Source organism: Pelodiscus sinensis, chromosome 4, assembly GCF_052426305.1.
Source record: "Pelodiscus sinensis isolate ZL-2025 chromosome 4, ASM5242630v1, whole genome shotgun sequence".
NCBI classification, from domain to species: domain Eukaryota; kingdom Metazoa; phylum Chordata; order Testudines; family Trionychidae; genus Pelodiscus; species Pelodiscus sinensis.
In genome coordinates this window covers 38,324,709-38,344,237 of record NC_143055.1, presented here as the reverse complement: position 1 = coordinate 38,344,237, position 19,529 = coordinate 38,324,709, and the positions used below count along the sequence as shown (strand labels likewise).

The 19,529-nt window shown below is 43.8% G+C and overlaps 1 long non-coding RNA gene across 2 annotated transcripts in view; it reads left to right on the top strand.

Annotated features, from left to right (window-relative positions):
* The window catches only part of LOC142829470 (uncharacterized), a 112,960-nt gene extending 111,491 nt beyond the window's left edge, over window positions 1-1,469 (top strand). For both annotated transcript variants that reach the window (XR_012903890.2, XR_012903889.2), the window contains one exon: window positions 482-1,469. This is a non-coding gene — a long non-coding RNA (uncharacterized LOC142829470). The remainder of the gene's footprint in view (window positions 1-481) is intronic.
* Window positions 1,470-19,529: the final 18,060 nt, after the last annotated feature.

The following is a 19,529-nucleotide window of genomic DNA, read 5'->3' as shown; positions in this document are numbered from 1 at the left end:
TCTCTAAATCCTGATCATTGGCCTCTATCCAAATACCTAAAAATCAACAGGCATTAAGATTCTCAAAGGAGAATCTGACTACCAGTTGCCAAGGATTAAGGATGAATGGGATATAGCTACTGTGAAGTTACTGTGCTTTTCTACTGCATGTTGGCTCTGCCAAGATGGCAAAAATTAAACTTTTTTTCCTCCTTAGTAAACTAAGCAGATATGACTCAGAAGCTAAATGTGTTAGGGAAGCTTTTATGTGTAGTAACAAGAGGCTCATTTTATAAACACATTTCTGACATCATAAGAAGACTTTACTTAAATAAGGACTGTCGGTCTTTGCCTTCACCCCAAACTGCATGGTGAGATTGCTCCTCACACTGAGTAGTAGCACAGTCTAAAAAAACTGTAAATAGCATGTGAGCAAATATTCTTTGCTAGTAGTGAGGATCAGAAGAACTAATGTTTCTTCTGGCTGGTTTGTCTTCTCCAGGCTTGCAAAACTGGCTGCTCAACACACATTGAATTTGACACTTCACTTTTGGATGGAGTTGAAAATGTGGTTTCTGCATTGTTTCTTCTGTTTAAAAAATGTCTTGCAAATAAGTGAAGTCCCGTCAACAGTCAGCAATAGAGGTTTTGAGTGTGACAGGATGTTTTACACACAGAGGCACCAATGTGACAACAAAGTCCATTTTTACAAAGCAGCATGGAAACCTCTCTGCATCGGTGTCAAATTAGGATATCTGTTCCAAAATAGTGATTATGACTGCATACTTTTCCTGTTGTCACCTGAAGAAATCTGTCTGACTCATCTATCCATCTAATACTCCTGGTGGCTGCTGGAGTGAATGTCATACTGTCAATGGATTCATCATGGTTACCTTCAGTTGGAAAGTTTGTAGTATCTTTCAGCTCGTGAAAGAGCTATTATGGTATTTATGGATGACTTCAATGCATAGTGTCAAACTTCTTGGCAACCTGTCTCCTAGAACAAAAATGAATACTTGCTGTGTTCAAGCTATGAATCTTGTAGACTGTGTACTATACATTGCTTCAGGGAATGATTTGCTAATGATTATCTGTGTCCTTTTGACTGGTCCACTTATACTGCTTCCCTGAATGTAGCTGTACCCTCTTGGATAGCTTTTATCTACTTCCCAAGATATTATTCACAATGAGAATATTTCTGCAAGGTGTTTTTCACACATATAAAAGGCAAATACCATGAGAGGGCTTATAAATCAGCATGCACAGCAGTGTTTGTTCCACAGTATCCAACAGAACTAATTAGCAATGTATTCTTTTCAGTGTATTTTCTTCTGGACCTGTTGTGTAATGGGATAGATTGAAGTAATTCTTTTGTAACTTAATATAGATGCTTTGTCAGAACAAGCTTCCACATGTTGTAGCTATTCCCAAGGACATGAATCTATTTATGTTCTATTGGTCATTGAGTGAAATTGAATGAAATTATTTGCCTTCCATGTTGTTGTGTTCAATAATCACTGTAGATCCAAGGTCTTTGAGAGGGATCTTCATTATTCAATGATGAAGTTCCCCAATTGCCTTTGCAGGCTTCTGCAGTATCCCTCTTTCTGATTTCTAGTCTGGGAAGCTAATCAACTTAATGATACAGTACAGCCAGCACCATATATTCCAAGCAATAGTTTGCCACATTTCTTACCTGTTGCCACCTTCCTATTTCTTTATGCTCATGTCAAATTTACTAATCAGCATTTCATGATAATTTTTCACTGCATTCGAATGCACTATATGCAAAAGGAGAAAGCATGCCAACTGTGAGGTTTAATTTGCATAAACTGTAGTTTTACCTTGCAGTGGTTTCATGCTGCATGTGGAGGGGGGGGGGGGTTGTTTGTTTTCAGAGTTTGTGCTATTTGGGGAACGGATCTCAAAAAGTTCATGGACAATACGTATGAAATTGTAAATTACAAAAGGTACACCTTACAACAGAGGTTCTCAGATTTCATTACACCATGACCCCCCTTCTGAGAACAAAAATGATGACATGACACCAGACGATGGGACTGCAGCCCGAGACTGCCTAAGCTCCACCATCCCAGGGCTCAAGGTCTTTAGCCTGTGAGAGCAGCCTGTTACCTGAGTCCTGCGAAAGCCCTTGGCTTCAGCGTTAGTCCCAGGCCTCAGCAAGTTTCATACCAGCCCTAGCAACATCATTAATATTGGGTCATGACCCACTTTGAGCTTCTGACCCATAATTTAAGAACCACTGCTTTAAAGGGAGCAGATTACACTTAGCTGATGCCTGGCAGGTTTAGATTCAAAAGTCAAACATATATATGAAAGAAGCAGCGCACTGTCTGAAGATCTTACAGTAGGCTTCCTTTTAGAGTTCTGATCATGCTGATTTTACAGAATCATGACCTTGCTGTAGCAGGGAGGTAACTTTGTAACACTAAACCCAGCAATGGCAGACTTTATAGAGCTGATTTTATCAAACTGGGGTTTGATTAGGATCTTACCTGGCAGCATCAGCTTTCAGCAGCATACTGTGATGGGGATTTCATTGGGCTAGAAAAGAGCAGTGCCACCTCCCTAGGACAACAGGTCACCACTGAATAACATTGGGTTTATGAGTCAGGTGGTTAAGTACTGGAAAAAATTATTTAAGGAGGCTGTGGAATCTCCATCACTGGAGGTTTTTAAGAACAGGTTAAATAAACACCAGTCTAGGATGATCTAGATAATACTTGGTACTGCCTGAGAGGACTAGACTAAAAGACCTGTCAAGGTTCCTTCCAATGCTACATTCCTATGATTTTATAAGTAGATGTGGACAGTGTTATAAATATGAGTCTTAGAACCCAAAAAAATTGAAAATATATAGCAAATGAGATCATGGGGAAGGCCACACCCACATCCTGGTTCTGCTATGTAAAAATTGTTTTATTTAAATTCTAGCTCATCTGAAGAAGTAGCTCATGATACTATATATTATTGTTGATCTCTAAGGTGCCACAGATCTACTAATTTTTAAAATTGCAGACTAACACTGCTACCCCTCTGAGTTGATGTAAATAGCTGTTCATCTTGTTTCCCACATAAAAAACATTTGTGTTTCATATCGCCTAAGGACACCCTAGTGGTTTGTGAATAGGGAAGAAATACCTATAAAGCAGGGTTAGGGAAACTTTTTTTGGATCAGGGGCTGCTGTACCACAGAAAAATCAGTCTGGGGCCTCACACAAGTGAGAAGCAAAAATCCAAAATACAAATCCTCACTGTCAAGGCTCCTGACTGAGAAGAAGGACACTCCTCCCTTGCACACCTAAGCCTCGTTTGAACCTAGGCTAGTTGATTTTGTATGCTCCAGCTTCAAGAGAAGTTGTAAAAGGTCTGCCAGCGTGAAGGAGTGTCAGCGTGTTCTCTACAGTGCTGGGGGGAGCCCTGAGCCTCAGAGGCCAGATCCAAGAAAGCCAGAGGGATGCATCCAGCCCCTGCCTTAGGTTCCTCATCCCTGATATAAAGGTATGACTAAAAGTGTTTAAGATTTTTAATTTCTAAAACTTGGGGGTAAATAATAAATTAGATGGGGCTCAAACCCAGTATTTTATTTGAATTACTAGAATTTCCTAAACATTCCAAGTCCTGACCCTTCTTACTGCTGTTGGTAACTGACAAAAGGGTTATGTGCGTAGTTAAGACTAAATAAATAGGAATTAAAACTGGAATTAGAATAGCCTTGTCAAGCTTATTTGCTACATCAATGTATGAAAAGGAAATAGTTTTCAAATATGAGTACCTTGACATTTCTGACATTTCCTTTTATGTTAGGATTCCATTTCATTCTAAGAGAATGAAAGGCCAAGTCCTTATGTTAGAACCCAGCATAAGTAGTCATGTGGGTGAGTCTACTGCCCATCCCATGCATCTGCCTACAAAGAAAGAATCTCTGTGGGTAGAGTGATTCTGCAAACAGTCTATGAAGATTCAGCCTCATGTTCGAGGTAACCATCCATTGTTGTTATAGACCTTAGTGAACATATTAGATGACTCCAGCCTGCCCTTGGCAAGCAGCTGTGCACTTAGCTGCAGTTTTATAAACACTTTCCATTGTGGGTTTCCTGTGTTCAGATGACATGCTGAAAGATTTGTGGTATAAGAAGAGAGCAGAGCTGTACAAACCTTGAATGCTTCAGTGTAATTAATAAGCTCTACAGCTTTGATTGCAAGGGATTGGCACCAAGCTAACTCCTTAATATTCATTTAGAGATTTGAAAATATGAATTCAAACCTCTAAGGGAAGGTCACTATCATCAGATGTCACTGGTGTGTTGTCCTGACATGTATCTTGCTCTGTCAAATGTTGATAACCATTCAGCTATGTTTATGTGATCCCCCTGTGCGCTTCCCTGCTCTGCACAGACAGACAGCACAGCAGACTCCAAGAGACTCCCCAGTAACCACAAAATCAGATAAGGGCTGAAAGCACCGGGCCAGGTTTGTTGTCAGTGAAATGGTCCCAGAATACTGCAAATTCTATCAGACCACTAACACGTTTGCCTGTTGTAATGGACTGGCTATGTCAGTGGCCACTGGTCCCTAGGCTGGACAAGGACAGCCCTGTGAGATGCATCTTTATACAAAGATACAAACAAATTACACATCACTCCTGAAGTGTCAAGGTGCCACTCATTACTTTGCACATGTTAGTCTGATCAGAATATCACTATCCATTGTGCTATTATCTTAACACTACCCTGAACATTGTCATGTTGTTGTTATGCATGAGGCATGTGCTGGTATCAGGGTGTTCTGGTTCTACACTGGAATTTATTTATATGATTTGTACCTACTATCTCTTAGGTATGTGTTTCTGGAATATTAGCCTTGTTCGTAAGAGATTCTATGAGCAGGATTTCTTGCTCACAGATCCAATCTGCTTTATATTAGCCAAGTTTTGACTTTTTTCTCCCAGGCGTAAGGCCTCACACCAGGCCTGTGATACACAGGCTTATATTTCAGACCCTTTGAAGCCTGTCCTTGCCTATCAGTCCCCAAACAACATAACCTGGAAGGGTCAATGCAACTACTGGCAGGCAGAACAGAACCTGGGACCTCTATAGCTTAGTGTAGGAATCTCTGCAGCTTGAGCTATAAAGCCAGCTACCACTCAGCTTAGGCTGTAGATCTCCCTTGTTCTTATCTCCCAGTCTAAGTGGTCTAGTGGGACAGTGAACCACACTCCATAGGTGTGTGGATTACACCAACTCACTTCCTAAGGTGCTAGCTGCCTACTCTTCCATCTTTTCACGTTAGTGGTGTTCTCAGGCAGGGATTCTTCTCGCCCAAGTCACTGGTTTCTTGTGGTTTGCAAGATCAGGAAAAGATCTGATTCTCTCCCAAAAGAGAGAAGAAAAGATATATTGTGGGCCTTTCGCTTAAGCTGAAGGCACATTAAACCTAGTTACAAGTGTAACTGATTCAGCAATTGCCCACAAAAAATTTCAAGACCTTATTGTATTAAGCTTGGGACTCATTGCAGGCAAGGAATTCTTTGCAGTTCCATGGAGAGATGTTACTTTTATTTCCTCCAGGAACTAAAAAGCATGGTGATGATGAGGGAGAGGGTTGGGAAATGATTAAGGCAAATGACTCAGGTGGTAAAAACATTAATAAAAGTACTATCCCAAAGGAAGAGTTGCATATACTAATTCAAATTTAGTTTTCCAGAGACCAATCGAGCTATTGGCATTAAAAAGCAGTATTTAAATAGAATCACATCTTTTTTTTTAAATCTATCAAGCAGATAGGACCAAGGGAGGTCCCCTCACGACTTGTAAAAGGTTTGGAAAGACATTTGCTGAGGCATGACTACAAATTAGAAGAAATAAAAGAAAATGGGGAACTGGTTGGAGTGTTTCCATAGTCAATGAGGTCTACCAAGTAATGGAGTTAGTTTATAGAATTGTTCTATGTCCCACAGGTGGGAAACTGGCAGATGATTACATTGATAGTGGGCCTGGGTTTGATATAATGGAATGGGATCAGAAGATAGGGATTGGACTGAAAGACTCACTCCACAGAATGAACAGAGACACAAAATGAATGTGGAAAAATAATTGTCTCATCTGTGGCCAGCTGGGTCACTATGCCTAGGATTGCCCACTCTGCTCCCGAGGCCCAGTGAAATGCTTGGAAGACCATCTGCACCTCAATATCTCAGAATTAACTGAGTGACTGATTCTTTCCAATGAGAGAATCGCATAGCCAGTCCAACAATTGCAAATAATGCTCACGCTAAGCCTTTCATACCAGAACCACTGCCCTGCCATGTTTCACCCTCCTGGTACAGATTTATTAGAGCCCTTGTGGGGGAGGAAGATGGAAAGTTAATGTGGAGTTAGTGATTGTGTGGAGAGATACCAAGACCGCTTAGACTATAAATAAACCCTATGTCATAAGACCCTATCAAATATTTTTAGGGTGTAAAAACTAGTTTAAAGTTGCCAGAGTGAAAGTTTTTGCCTTTCCTACAACATACAAATCCAAAGAGGGGTCAGTAGTGCTGAGTGTAGATGTGTTGGCAGACATTCCATTTTCCTTACTGTTGGACTCAGTAATTCATACCTTCCACCTTTAAAGCCATCATGTCATTTCCCCTTCAGTTAGCTCCAGACTGGCAAAGGACAGTGTTAGATAAATGTAAAGTCAATAACTGACAGAGGTGATGGAGGTCTCTTTTTACCCCACCAATATCCAAAAGAAAACAGCTGAGATAAATTTACCTTCCCTGTACATATAAATTAATATCTAAGACTGAGAGAAAGAGGGATGGGAAATTGTCAGAGCTGTTCCCCACTCTGACACTCTGAGTGCAGAAGGTGGGAGCACACAAAAGACCTTAAATACCTTGCCTCTGTAGGCTCTGCTTACAAAAAAACTCCCCTGTGTCACTGATGCACTGACGCTGGGAAATAGCTGCCACCATCAAATGATTTAAACCCTGAACAAACAGGAGAAAACACTTGAATTTCTTCCCCAGAGGTACTCCAAGCTCTTTTGCCACAAGAGAGCTTGAAAAAGAAAAAAACAACAAAACTGTGTCTCTGATAGCTGACCTCTCAGGCTGAGCAAACACTCACACACAGACTCCCTGATACCTTCCAGCACAAAAGAATCAAATCATCACCTTAAAAATATTATTTTATTAACAAAACAAAAAGATATACTTGATAAAGCATACTTGGTTGCTAGCTGTTACAGAGCAACTGAGAAAACATAAAGAAACAATCTCTTTGGGTTGTAGCTCAAATATGGAGAGTGGTGGAGGAAAGGCACATGAAATTCACACAGAGAAGTTTAACTAAACAACCAAAACAAAGAAAAATACCTCAGACTAAATAAACTTTCTCCCCTTATTAACTCATGATCCCATCTCAGTCCAGTCCACTTCCATTCCCCATATTCCTTTGGATATTCCCTTACTAGTATCCCTGGGTTAAGTGTAGGGTGGAGATGAAGTGGGTGCATCCTATTTTCTCCAATAGCTCATCTGTGCAGGGCATTGGATAGTTGTCTAGGTGAGTTACAGTATTTAACTTATGATAGTCCACGCAAAAGTGGATTTCTCCATCTGGTTTGGGGAGTAGGACCACCAGAGAGGCCTATGAACTTTCAGAAGCGTAAATTATAATTCCTTGGAGACATGGTAATCCTGATTACCACCATACTGCTCACTCCAGCCCTTAACTTAGAATTCATTCAATGGATAAAGCAGCTAGGTACCTATACACAATCCAAATTTCAATAATCTTTCCCATTGGGTTTTCTGCCCACACCCCCACTCGCTACCTGAGTTTAACACTTTAGTGCTGGCCAGCACTCTTCCTACCCATCACAAAAGCCCTGAGCTCCATAGGAACAAAGAGTCATACAGACTTGAAGGAAACTTCTCTAAGTCCTGTAGTTTGGGCCAGGGAAATTACCTTTCTACACAACCTTACCAAGAAACCAGAGGTAATAAACAGCATGCAATGACAGAGCTCCCAGCCAAAAGTGTGAATACAGCATGGTTGATTGGAAAGAAAATGTTTGAGCAGGAGGCATCCTGCATGTCCCTGCTGTGTGAATGTCCTTTCCCAGATTCCCAAATTGAAATGAGTGTTGCCTCTCCCCTTGTGGGTTCCTGCACCAGCTGCTCCAAGAAGCAGTCATTTAAGGCATCAAGATATTTTATCTCTGCATCTCGTCCTGAGGTGACATGTACCCAGTCAGTATGGGGATAATTGAAATCCCGCATTATTACTGAGTTTTTAATTTTGATAGCCTCTCTAATCTCCCTTAGCATTTCAATGTCACTATCACTGTCCTGGTCAGGTGGTCAATAATATATCCCTACTGCTATATTCTTATTAGAGTGTGGAATTACTATCCTTAGTGATTTTATGGAATATGTTGATTCATTTAAGATTTTTACTTTATTTGATTCTACATTCTCTTTCACTAATAGAGCCACTCTGCCACCTGCATGACCTAATCTGTCCTTCCGATATATTTTATATCCCGGTATGATTGTGTCCCACTGATTGTCCTCATTCCACCAGTTTTCTGTGATGCCTATTATATCAATCTCCTCCTTTAATACAAGGTACTCTAGTTAATCCATCTTATTATTTAGACTTCTAGCATTTGTGTAGAAGCACTTTAAAAATTGCCACTGTTTATTTGTCTGTCCTTCCCTGTTGTATTAAATTCTTGTATATATGGCCCATACTTTATCATCTCCCCTCCTCTCTTTCTGACTAAAACCTAGAGATTTTCCATCAATGGACTCTCCTCTAAGAGAAGTCTCCGTCTGATCCATGTGCTCCTTTGCACCAATCAGCTTTCCCCCATCTCTTAGTTTAAAATGTGCTCTACGACCTTTTTAATGTTTAGTGCCAGCAGTCTGGGTCCACCTTGGTTTAGGTGGAGCCCATCCTTCCTGAATAGTCTCCCCCTCTCCCAAAAGTGTCCCCAGTTCCTAATAAATCTAAACCCCCTCCTCCCTACCATTGTCTCATCCATGCATTGAGACTCTGAAGTTCTGCCTGCCTACCTGGTCCTGCATGTGGAACAGGAAGCATTTCTGAGAATGTCACCATAGAGGTCCTAGATTTCAGTCTCCTTCCGAGCAGCCTAAATTTGGCCTCCAGGATGTCTCTCCTACCCTTTCCTACGTCATTGGTAACTACATGTATCACAACCACCGGTTCCTCCTCCGCACTGCACATAAGTCTATCTAGATGCCTTCTGGTGATGGCATTGCTAACCAGGCGATCCGCATTCCTCTACCCCAGCCTGCACCTGTCATTACCCTCTTAAAATGTCGCTAGAAATGTATCAGGTTCATTCACAGGCTTCACTTCATATAGTCTGATTCCAGTTCAGTTGTTGTTTCCTATACCAGGACTTACCAATTTCTGAAGAAACTGCTGCTGCTTTTGCACTTGTTCTGAGATCAATTTCTAAAGGTTCTTCTATTGCACTTTCTGCAATACCAGCAAGGATGGTTTCTCCAGTTGGTGGGAATGTTGGAAGTACTGCATAGTATGTTACATGACCTCTTCTCTCACTGACTTATTTTACTTCTGAGCTAATGGCTTATTAGTTCATTAGCCCTCCCATTCTGGTCAGCTAATTAGCTTCACATCCCAAATCAGACTTCTGCAGGGAAACTGATTAGTGCCTTAGTGATCAGAGGACTGACAAACTGTTAGCATCGAGCAATCTGCAATAACAGTATTGAGTTAGATGGCAGATGTTTGACCATGAAAAACTATATCACACAATACTTTAGGGCAGGAAGTAAAGAAGACTGGTTTTCAATGAAATTACAGCGAGAGTTTAGGTAGGCAGATAATGTAACCATGTGTAATTTGTCCAGGACACTAGGGTTACCTCATTTGTTGAATTCCACATTGTTTTAATTGGGTCAGTATAAAATGCCAATTATGGTTAGTTTGAGCAAGAATAGTCATTGTTTTAATTGATCATGTGGCAAGAGGTGTAAACATATTTCACTTAGTAGTTTGCATAAGAATTTTTGGCTCTTTTTCCAGGCAAAAATAATTCATTAAAACTGAATGTTTAATTACTTTCAGGTGGCCAGTCACATTAGTAATGATTTCTGTCTATATATCAAGCTTATGCACATAATACAATTAAGAAAATACAAAAGAATTAAAAAAACACTGGTTAATATCCGAGTTACAGAAAGGATGGGAAAGGTTACTCAATAAACTACAATACTCCAAGGCATAAATTCATTACTTCTGTTGCAATACCACAGAACCCTATTAATTCACACTAATGGCTGGAAGATCTATTGTAAAATACTATTGTTTGTGACCCAATCCAATTCAAGTTAAAATAAATAGTAAAACTCCTAGGGACTTGAACTTGAGTTCAATTGAGGCCAAAGAAGATTAACAATAAAAACAGAAGAGTTAATTGATCAAAACATGTCCTTTCATTCACTTGATAACTAGTTTTAATTATTTGGTGGGATATTTATATTCTCTATTGCAGTTTGTAAAATGAAATAGTATTGATAATATTAGTCTTCTCTATATTATAGTCCAGCACATCTTACCTGAGAAGTTTGGAATATGACTTTTTTTTTTGTAGGTGGAAATGAAAGAGTATGCAGATCGATACAATGTGAATGAAAAAGACATTACAGTATTAAATAAATGAAGCCAATAGATTGTGCTTATGAACCTAGATGAAAAAGAACTAATCTAATTATTCTTTTATGTAGAAACAATGGGACATTATTCATTTCCTAAACAAAGATGCAGATATATTTGCAAGGTATTTCTTTAGCTCATTTAAATTATTTTATCTTTGTCTCAATAATTAAATAATAATCATCTTGTTGACATCCTTCCCCTTGACAAAAACACACTCTTTTCAAAAAAATAGACACTAAGATCTAGTTACAAGCCCAGAGAAACAAGATAGTTTGAAAACCTAGGTGGCATGTGTGCAGGATGTTTGTTATATGATTTGTTTTCAGTGTACTGCTTCTTTTTAATGGAAAGAAGTTCTCTATCCCTATTTCTGCCATTTTGTAATCAGATTGAGCCTTCTATAGAGGAGAGGAGAAACACAAATTGTGCTCTGTCATGGAGACTCTACTTTGTTCATTCTTATTTTGTGGTGCTGTTGATGTAAAATAAAGTAAAAGAAAGGTTATTCAGACTATCACCATAGTACTGTTCTTTTCCAGATAGAAAAGGATAATCACAACAGGTTTGTGGAAATTTGTTAATGACAAACAACTATATTCTCTTTCTCAGTGCCAAAATCTCCTTAGACTGTTGCTGAAACTAGTCTGTCATTAACTCACTGGTAAGTCATCACTGGATTTTGCTTTCCATTCTTCCTGGTACTTTACTTGGGACATTTGGAAATAGAACTTCTGAGTTTGTATACTGCCTGAAGAGAAATGCATGAAGGAAGATAGTTAGAAAAGTGTACAAACAAAATAAACTAGACTAATGATGCAACGAAAAGAACCAACAGTGTGTAAAGGAAAAGACACATAACCACTTGACTACTTAATGGCATATGATATTTCTGTCTTTTAGTTCTAAAAGATGGAAAATTAGTTCATTCATACCATGTCACAAATGAAAAGTTGTTTATACACATTCTAGAATGTGTATAAGAAGCTTTTCCACATCAGTGCAATTAATTTTCAGGATTTTGGCAGCTATCTCACAAACAAGTGACTTCTAACCAATATTTCTGACAGATACCCCAGCTTCTGATCAGTAGTACTGACACAGCTTCCAAGAAGTCAAGAAGATTTTTAATTGAATTTTAAAAACCCCAACTGCGTATTTTTGCACATTTGAACCTCTCTAGTTTAGTCCTGTCTTGTCTGACAACATTCATAGTTCAGAATGATTTTAGTTACCTGAATGTCAACTTATCATGAGTGTGACTAAGTTTCCTGTGGCACTATAAAGTTTGCTTACAGCCACCAGTCCTGACTCTTAGGCTGTGTCTAGACTACATGGCTCCGTCGACGGAGCCATGTAGATTAGACAGATCGGCAAAGGGAAATGAAGCCGCGATTTAAATAATCGCGGCTTCATTTAAGTTTAAATGGCTGCGGCGCTCTGCCGACCAGCTGATGATCAGCTGTTTGTCGGCAGATCGGGGCAGTCTGGATGCTCCTGTGCCGACCTGAAAGCCCTTTGTCAACCTCCCCCTTATGCCTCGTGGGATGAGGTTTACCGGGGAGGTCAACAAAGAGCTTTAAGGTCAATAGGGGAGTGTCCAGACTGCCCCGATCTGCCGACAAACAGCTGATCAGCAGAACGCGGCAGCCATTTAAATGTAAATGAAGCTGCGATTATTTAAATCGCGGCTTCATTTCCCTTTGCCAAATAAACAAATCTACATGGCTCCGTCAACGGAGCCAAGTAGTCTAGATGTACCCTTTGTGTTCTGTGCTGTTATTTTTCTCTAATTTACCCTAAATGTCTTCTAAGAGCCCACTAAGCAGTAGAAATGTTGGTAATGGTACTAGATAATGTTGATCTTTCATGATCCCACAAAGTCTCTGGTTCAGCACCAGTCAGGTCTACAAGGTCTGAAAGTGCTGGACTAGAGATGTTCAACCTATACTAGACTTTTAAAGGAATTTAAGTTTTGCTATGTTCATTACTGCATTGCGTAATTCATTTTCGAAGAGACTTTAGGGGCCTAAACCCATCTCTATTCAATAGCATTTAGATGCCTGTGACTGGGTCACGGAACTAAACGTGCTCCCACCACTAGACCCCTGCCCGGAGTGGGGCGAGTTGCTCCTGCCCCCTTCCACGGCGAGAGCAAAGCTGGCAGCAGAAGCAGAGCTGGCAAGTGGCAACCCGTACCCAGTCTGCGCAGGTGTCTTGAACTCCATGAGACTCAACGCTGACGCAGGTGCAGTGGGAAGCAGGTCAGGCGGGGTCACTGGTGGCGGGGCAAGGAGCGGACACACGACGCCGGGGCAGGTGCAGGGGAGGGAACGGCAGCCATGAAAAGGGAAGATGAAGGGGACAAAGGGGTGCAGGAGGCGAGGATCGAAGGGGAAGGACCGAGGACTAAAGGAGTGGAGGACTAAGGAAGATCCAGGATGCTCGGGGGTGAGGAAGCAGCCCAGGGCAGGCGGACAGAGAACCGCTCGCAGGCTGACGCATTTAGGTGGTTAGCCCATCAGCCAGGAGATTGGCGTACAGAAAGGACACCCCCCACCTTAGGGCCCTGAGCTGGGGCCTGGAGAGAGGGCGGGCCCAGGCCCCCCTCAACCCTAGAGTGGGGTGATTGTATAAAAAGGAGGTCACTGCCACGCTGACTGAGGAAGTGTGATCGGGAGAGCTGAGACAAGGAACAAGAAGAAAGGGGGACCCCCCAGAGTAGGGGGACAGACCCTTTCACAGTGCCTAAACTCCTTTTGATGAGATATAGCATCCTAAATCTGTTACCCATTGTAACAGCAAGGGAGGTTTAGGTTGGACATTAGGAAAAAGTTCCTAACTATCAGGATAATTAAACACTGGAATAAATTGCCCAGGGAGGCTGTGGAATCCCCATCTCTGGAGATATTTAAGAGTAGGTTAGATAAATGTCTATCAGGGATGGTCTAGACCAGGGGTCTCCAAACTACGGCCCGGGGGCCGGATGCGGCCCGCGAGGCCCTCTCATCCGGCCCGTGGAGACCTTTTTGGATTCAAAGGCAGAAGAAGTGAGATTGTTTCAAAACCCATTTGAAGCAGATGTGGCCAGTTGCCCAGATGAACTGCAGCTGGAAGTCATTGAGTTGCAAGCAAATGACCTCCTTAGGGACAAGTTCAAAATAGGACTGGTGGGTTTTTACCAGTTTTTGCCCAAGGAAGACTTTCCTAATGTCAAAACTTTTGCATCAAGGTACCTTTCAATCTTTGGAACAACATACCTGTGTGAACAAACATTTTCAAGAATGAAATACGTGAAGAACAATTTGAGAACAAACTTGTCCGATGATAATCTCAGGTCACTGTTGATGTTAGGGACAACAAATCTAAAGCCAGAAATGTCTGCTATTTTGGCATCCAGGAAACAATTTCACCATTCACACTAATACAGGTGTTCATGTGTAGTGTATCAATGTGTTATTAAATAATAACTGAATAAAATAATATTAAATAAATAATTAAAAACAACATCCATGTTTTGATTGTTTTTTATTTGGACCTCAAGTGTGTAGTCGGCCCCCGAACTGCTGTTTGATAGTTAATGCGGCCCTCGGGCTGAAAAGTTTGGAGACCCCTGGTCTAGACAGTATTTGGTCCTGCCATGGGGACAGGGGACTGGACTCGATGACCTCTTGAGGTCCCTTCCAGTCCTAGTATTCTATGATTCTATGAATGCTGAGCACAGAAATAACTATGTATCTTTAGAATTCTGGTCCTTAGGCCTTGCATCACTGAGGGTAACAAAGTCTAAATATCTTTAAAAACATGGACCTTAGAGGAAGACCTTGTTAGAGCAGAGTGACTATCAAGATAGACTGTACCAAACCCACCCCTGCCTATCCAGCTTATCTTTCCTCTACTGAGCTATCCGCTTGTTGGGTAAAAGATTACTAAGTTTACACTGATGCCAATACTGAATCATAGGCTATCTTATTATTACTGTTAGGGTATGTCTACACTACCCCGCTAGTTCGAACTAGCGGGGTAATGTATGCATACCGAACTTGCTAATGAAGCCCGGGATTTGAATTTCCCGGGCCTCATTAGCATAAAGCCGGCGCCGCCATTTTTAAAAGCCGGCTAGTGCGAACCCCGTGCCGATAGTTCGAACTACGTAGCCATTCCGAACTATCTGTACTCCTCGTTCCACGAATGGCTACGTAGTTCGAACTATCTAGCCCGTGCCGCGTGTAGCCGCGCGGCACGGGGTTCGCACTAGCCGGCTTTTAAAAATGGCGGCACCGGCTTTATGCTAATGAGGCCCGGGAAATTCAAATCCCGGGCTTCATTAGCAAGTTCAGTATGCATACATTACCCCGCTAGTTCGAACTAGCGGGGTAGTGTAGACATACCCTTATATACTGTTTTGGATAGTGACACAAGACAGTAAAAGAAACATGATGCTTATAGCTCATTGATGTACAGGAGCGCATCATTTTCAAACCTCTGTCAGTCGCTTCAATTAGCTTGTATTACTGTGTTCCCCTGAAGAGAGCTCCAATTGCAGGGTAGCTGCAAAAGCTCTGGTCAGTCCTGTAGCCACCAAGTCCACATCACTCCAAAGATACACTACTTCAATCCATTTTTCAGTTATAGACTCTGTCTTAATGACAAAGGATCAGGATCAGGTGGATATCCATTAGATTCAATGATATGTACCATTCATTCCTCAATCCAAACAACTCAACCTAAGACTGGACAACAGTATTTTTGGTGAAATTGTTTTGTGAGTTCTCTGCTCAAGTATTTATACAATAAAGTAAATCAACAACTTTTGACAGAAGTGCTTGATGGGAAAAATCAATATAGTTTTGTTAAGTTTAGTTACTCTGTATTCTATTATTTTGTTAAATGGCACATTGTTAATTTGTTTTTACCTTTGAGATTTGCAATTTCAATAATTTACCTTATAGACACAACTGTATCCTAACAGTCAGATATAGACCCCTAAAGAATGCATAAAGACCCATAGTCCAATGTAGCAAATAACCAGTATGCATTGTCTAACCCCGCAATAATTTCTATTAGCAACAAACATGTCAACATTTCAGAGTAAAAATACAATTTCTTTTTAGATAGTGTACTCCCTAAGAAAAGCATCAACTGCTTCAAGAATGAGAAATAACACTACATAGAGTGAGCTAGGTGCAACATTTCTTGAGTAGCCAGAAAGAGGAAAGTGCACAAAAATGGAGCACGTAACAAAAATATTTAACAAAAGGAACGGAGATGTAAGCAGATTATAGTTAGCAGAAATACTAATCAAAACCATATTAACTTTTTAGTCAGACTTAGGCTACATCTAGACTTCAAGCCTCTTTCGAATGAGGCTTTTTTCAAAGATACTTTCAAAAAATCCTCTTTCAAAAAAAACTGTCTAGACTACAAACAGTACTTTTGAAAAAGCAAGCTGCTTTTTTGAAAGAGAGAACCCAGGCTGTCCAGATACTCTCTTTCGAAAAAGCACAGTTTGCATTACTTTCAAAAGAGCACTTTCAAAAAAAGGCATTATTCCTCATAAAACGAGGTTTTCCGTGGTCGAAAAAACTGCCGCATTCTTGCGATTTACTTTGGCAGCAGTCTAGACGCAGGGGAAGCTTTTTAGAAAAAAAGCCACTTTTTTCAAAAAAACCCTGTAGTGTAGACACACCCTAAGGGTATGTCTACACTACAGCACTATTTCAAATTAACTTATTAGTTAATTCGAAATAAGCTAATTTGAAATAACGCATCTAGACACAAAATCTAATTCGAAATAGCGTTTTGCTACTTCAAAATAGCGTTTTCACACTGATTGGAAGCTGGATCGCATTTAATGGCAGCTGAAACCGGTTCCAGCAGGGCATCAGGTCAGTAGTTGCTTTGTGTGGCTGCTGTCTGAGGCTATCTGAGGCTCGTGCTTAAAGGGACCACCCCTGGACAGCCGGTTCTCAGCTTTCCCACTTGCTTGCCTACCTCGCCGAGGGACAGCAAAGCGTTTTCCTCTCCGCCTACTTCGGTCACTGTCATTTGGGAAACCGCAGCACTCAGCACCATGGAGCCAGAGCTGCCCCTGGGCACTCTGGTGCTCATGTTGAACGTCTTGCTGCAAGCCTGGCAGCAATTGCTGGAGGCTGCCTGGCACCTTCTGCTTCAGGCCAGGCAGAAGGTCCTCCCCCTGTTCCCCCCTGAGGGCCCTGGAGGAGCGGCACCTGGATGCCAACGTGCCCCGCCGTATCTGGCATCTGGACACCAGCAGCGACTGGTGGGACCACATCGTCCTGGAGCTCTAGGGAGACCAGAAGTGGACCCAGAACTTCAGGATGAAGAAGGACACCTTCCTGGAGCTCTGCAAGTGGCTTGCCCCTGCTCTGCGGTGATGGGACACATGCATGAGGCCCGCCATTCCCCTCCACAAGCGGGTGGCCATCGCCCTATGGAAGCACGTTGGATAGCTACCGATCCATCAGGAACCAGTTTGGTGTGGGGAGATCCACCGTCGGAGTGGTGCTCATGCAGGTACGGCACTCACTGGCCATTGGGCCAGGAGGGGGGGGCTGCAAGGAGGACATGGGCTGCCCCAGGGAAAACGGGGGAGAGGTGGTGTAAGTGCCCTTCCTGGGAGGGTTCGGTCTGTCCCGGCCGCGCTATAGACCACCTACGGTGGCCAGGATTGTAGTGGGGGTTGCTCCTGGGAGTGGGGTGCGGGGCAATAGCGGGGCGCGAACACTCCCAGCCATCCGGGCACTCTAGTGACTCTCAGTTTTGTGTGTCTCTCTCCAGGTGGTCAAGGCCATCAACAGGGTGCTGCTCCTTAGAGTCGTCCACCTCACCGACCTGGATATGGTCATCTAGGGGTTCGGTGCCCTGAGCTTCCCCAACTGCAGGGGAGGGGGGCAACAATCCATGCCCCGGACCACCAGGCCTCCCTCTACATCAACAGGAAGTGCTACTTCTCAGTGATCCTGCAGGCCGTGTCTTACCACTGGGGCCAGTTCACGGACATCAATGTGGGCTGGTCAGGCAAGGCACACGATGCACAGGTGTACCTCAACTCCTCTGTGTGCCACAGGCTGCACACCAGGACTTTCTTCCCCAACCTCCACATCAGGGTTGGGGACATGGACATGCCAGTGTGGCTGGTGGGGTATGCGGCCTGCCCCCTACAGCCCTGGCTGATGAGGCCCTATACGGGACACCTCAGCCTCTCCCAGCAGGCCTTCAATGCCAGGCTCAGCAGGGCCCTCATTGTGGTTGAGGGTGCTTTTGGCTGACCGAAAACACGATTTAGATGCCTCCTCACTCACCTCGACCTCTCCCAGCACAATATTCCACCCATGGTGGCAGCATGCTGTGTGCTCCACAATTTGTGTGAGAGGAAGGGGGAGGCTTTCCTGCCAGCCTGGATGACAGAGGCTGACAACCTGGCTGGCCAGTATGCACAGCCCTACATGGATGCCAGCCTTCAGGGGGCTGTCTGCATCTAGGAAGCCCTGCAGGAGAGCTTCCAGGAGGACGAGGACTGAAGTTCCCCTGGTGTGCCCCACTGGCATGCCTTACATTCCACCCCCACCTCTTTCCCCTTTCCTCTCCCTAGCCCCCCTCCTGATATACAATTAAAACACCTGTGTTGCCACAAAAAAATCTCTTTATTTAACATAACTGGGGCGGGAAGAGGGGGGAAATGAGGGGAGGAGAGGAGAGCGGGTAAACCTGGGAGGAGATGGGAGGGGAAGCTCAGGGTTGGGGGTCTTGATGGCCCTCCCGTCTCGGAGCACTGCAGGTGCGGGGGCCTTGGCGTTCCTGGGGTGGGAGGGAGTGGGTATGGAGGGTGGGACGGGGGGCAGAAGAAGTGGTAGGGGGAGCAAAGGTGGGAGGAGGAGTAATAGCTGGGGCGGATGCAGGGGCTGGAGCAGCAGGAGGCAACAGTCAGTCCACCAGGGCCTGCAGGTGCTTGTGGAGGGCACGGCCCTGCTCCAGCAGCTCCCACAAGCTCTCCCGCCGCATCTGCAGGTCCTCTTGCACCCACTGCTCCTGGCCTTCCCTGCAACTGCAGCTGCTGCCTCTGGAACTCCTCCAGGTTGTGGGTGTGCCTGCTGGCCCGGGTTCGGGTGGAGGGTCCAGGCGGGGTGGTGCGTCCTGCACTTGCAGGTGCTGCGGCTGTGGTGAAAACAAGAGAAGTGGTCAGTTCTCCCTGGGGACACTGTGGGTGAAACCCAGCCCCCCTCTGCAAGGCAAGGATGGCAGATCTCCGCACCATCACCTCCTGCTATCCCCGGGAATGTGAGCTGGCCCAGGCTGCACCCCAGCCCCTGGGCTGCCTATAGTGTGGTGTGTGTGGGGGGGGGGGTGGATATGTGCCCTGCCTCTGTGTAGAGGCATCTGGAGGGAGGGCAGTGTGCAGTATCTGTCCCCGGGATCAAGAGCCTGTCATGTGCCTTCACACATGGACGCATGTGGAGAACAGGCCAGGGCTCCTGCATGGCACCCAGCTGGGGACACAAGTCCCGGCAGGCACGACAGATGCACAGGTTGTCACCTGCTCCATGGTTGGAAAGGCCTATGCACACGGCCCCTGGGCTCCCCCCCCCCGCCCCACATACGGAGACTGTGATGGCACTCACATGTGGAGGCCTCCCCGGCCTCGGATGAGGCTGCTGATGGGCTCTCTGGTTTGGCTCGGGGGTTCTGGGTGCAGGGCACACTCCCTGCAGGCTTCTGGCTGCCACTGTCCTCCTCTTCCTCCTCTTCCCTTGTGTCAGGGGCAGGGCCCTCTGCCCTGGGGTCAATGATCATCAGGGGGGC